The sequence below is a fragment of the Aegilops tauschii genome, chromosome 1 (assembly GCF_002575655.3).
Source record: "Aegilops tauschii subsp. strangulata cultivar AL8/78 chromosome 1, Aet v6.0, whole genome shotgun sequence".
In the NCBI taxonomy this organism is placed as follows: domain Eukaryota; kingdom Viridiplantae; phylum Streptophyta; class Magnoliopsida; order Poales; family Poaceae; genus Aegilops; species Aegilops tauschii.
This window is the reverse complement of record NC_053035.3, coordinates 348,068,360-348,071,591: the sequence shown is the minus strand read 5'-3', so window position 1 is coordinate 348,071,591 and position 3,232 is coordinate 348,068,360.

Here is a 3,232-nt window from a genome sequence, read left to right as displayed (position 1 = left end):
GTCCCCCCTCAGTAGACGATGTTCCGACGTTGTGATCGCTGACACTGATGAAGACTCAATGCTATCTTCAGAAGTGCCAGGCAAGCAAAACCCCCTTGCTCATCCCGATACAATCCCACTCTCTCGCTCCTGCTCTCTTTTACTGCATTAGGACAACAACGATTCATCTGTTACTTGCTGCGGTAGCTGAACCCCTTTATCCTCTGCATGACCTGTCATTGCCACAGTAAATAGATGAAACCCACTAGCATGAGTAGGAGTTGTTTGAGCCCTGATGTGCCTACTCATTCATGCTTGTTGTCGTGCCTGCTATTGCTTAGAGTTGTGTCAGGTCTGATTCATCGGGAATGAATTGGAAAGTTGTGAACATGTCCTACTATGTGAGAGCTAAGTGTGTGAACACGATTTGGTAAAGGTAGCGGTGAGAGGCCATGTAGGAGTACATGGTGGGTTGTCTCATTGAAACCGTCCTCAGGAACTGAGTTCTGTGTTTGTGATCCATGAACAGTTACTACCACACATTGGGTTCCGGTAACTCGACCCCTCTCGGCTTATTAACCGCCTCGATCTCTGTCCAGGAGTTGCAACTAGTTTCTGGTGTTTGTAGGTAGTGTTAGTAGTCTACCAAGTGGCACCCGGTACAGGTGGGCTTGGGACAGACTAGGCACACGTGGCCTGGTGTACCGAGTGGCACCCGGATGGTGGGCTCGGGAACCCTGCACACATCGTTTGGGGCCGTGAGCGACACCCCGGCCGGATCTCCTTGCGGATGGAACCCGAATAGGCGATAAACCTGGACGAGAGACTTGTGTGGTTAGTCAGGTCATGGCCGACTCCCTCGCCAGGCTTCCGCTTGAAGGTTGCCGAGGTACGCGACGTGTACATGGTGGTAAGTGGCGAGAGCGTGTGTGACGAAGTACACCCCTGCAGGGTTAATATGATCTATTCGAATAGCCGTGTCCGCGGTAAAGGACTTCTGGGTTGCCTATAACAGTTCATAGACAAGTGAAAGTGGATACTCTAAAATGCGCAAGATAAGCGTGAGTGCTATGGATGGCGTTCTCGTAGGGAGACGGGAGCGGATCCATAGTGGTGTATTGATATGGTGAATATGTGGACTCGTGTGCGCCACCTCAAAAGAGTTACTTGCAGTAGTAGTTCAGGATAGCCACCGAGTCAAAGCTGGCTTGCTGCAGTTAAACTCCACCACCCCTTTTTTGATACCGATGCATATGTAGATAGTTCTGATGTAAGTCTTGCTGGGTACATTTGTACTCACGTTTGCTTATTTTATGTTTTGCAGAGAGACGTCAGTCTCGCTAGTAGTTCCGTGTGGACTTCGACGTTTAGCTTGTTACCTCAGCTACGATCTTGTGCCCTCGGCAGGATCTGGTAGATAGTCAGGCTTCGCAGCCTTTTTTCTTTTGTAGATGTCTGTACTCAGACATGTTTAGCTTCCACATGTGCTTTGACTTGTATGCTCTGAATGTTGGGTCATGAGACCCTTGTTTGTAATACCTGGCTCTTCGGAGCCTAATGAATAAATACTCTGAGTCGTAGAGTCTTGTTGTGATGCCATGTTGTATTTGCACATATCGAGCATATTGTGTGTATGATTGAAATGCTTGGTATGTGTGGGATCCGACAACCTAGTTGTCTATCCTTAGCAGCCTCTCTTATGGGGAAATGTAGTCTAGTGCCTCCTTGAGCCATAGTAGTCCGCTACAGCCCGGTTCACCGGAGTCCTGCTAGCCCAGCACTACTGCTCTGGACACTTGACTGGCCGGCATGTGTTTCATATCGTTCCTGTGTCTGTCCCTTCGGGGAAACGTCACGCGGTGACATCCGGAGTCCTGCCTAGCCTGCTACAGCCCGGGTTCCCGGAGTCCTGTTAGCCCAGTGCTACAGCCCGGATTCGCACGCTGTTGACCGACACGTTCGATGTTGATTCATGTATGCCTGTCCCCATACGTTAGTGCCGCTTTGGGTTCACGACTAGCCATGTCGGCCCGGGTTCTCTGTCATATGGATGCTAGCGACATTGTCATATACGTGAGCCAAAAGGCGCAAACGGTCCCGGGCCATGGTAAGGCGACACCCGTGGGAGTACCATGCGTGAGGCCGCAAAGTGATATGAGGTGTTACAGGCTAGATCGGTGTGACTTGGAATCGGGGTCCCGACAACTTTGGTATCAGAGCCTGACTGCCTGTAGATTTACGAAGCCAAACTGGTCGAAGTTGAGTCTAGAAATGCTTTAGTTATATAAGGGAATTGATTGTGGAAGGGAACGTAAGGCTCTTTTTACTCCTTTACCCTATAGCCTTCTGATCTGAGTCATCCTCTTCTCTTCTACGGGGATTAAGGACTAGGCTTCTCATCTTTCTATCAGGATCACGTGTTACTAATCCGTAGACTCGTAGGATTGTTGGTCTGAAGCCTCAGTTCAGTTTCTACCACTTCCATGTGTTCTTAGTTGATCTCCGAACACTGATAATGTGATGTTAAATGGTTATGCCACCATTTTTGCAGGATGTCTCAAATCTTTTTGAGCATTTACAGCCGTAATGTTGTCCGAGTCATCCCAGGTTTCTAAACAATCTGATGCATTTGCAAAATCCTTTCCCTCTGTTTTTGCGTCCCTTTGGGCCAGATTAAGCACACTACCGGTGCGTTGAAGTACTCTATTGCCTCGGTATATATGTTGGAGCTATTATTATGACCCTAGGTGTTTTAGGGAGTCGCCTAGTAATCTAGCCATGTTTTGTGTTCCCGGTGTGATGATTCTGGCCACTATTCTCGAAAGCATCCCGTGATGCCATTTAGTTAGTAGGTATTCTATTCCTGGGTTCTTGAACCCAAGATTCACTCCACCCTACTTACCTCGTGTTGATAGTGTTGCTCGTACCTTTAGGACATTAGTAACCTTTGCGATAGTCCTCGAGGTCCGTGGTATATCCTTCTTCCAAATACCATGAACTGCTTACGGCAGAAGTTCTTGAACCAAGAGATCACAATAAGAGTGCTCTTGATGAGTCCTCCATTCTGAATTGTGAATCTGCCAGTCCTACCTTTCCGCATGGGTTATCCGGAAGAAATATGTTGAATTTGTTCGACATACTAATTCATGCATCCACAACTCAGAAAAAAAACATATGTTCCTTTGGGTTGTCCCTCTTCAGTTGTATTCTGACCTCTGTCTATCAATTGATAGTCAGGAGTAATTGTGCATCC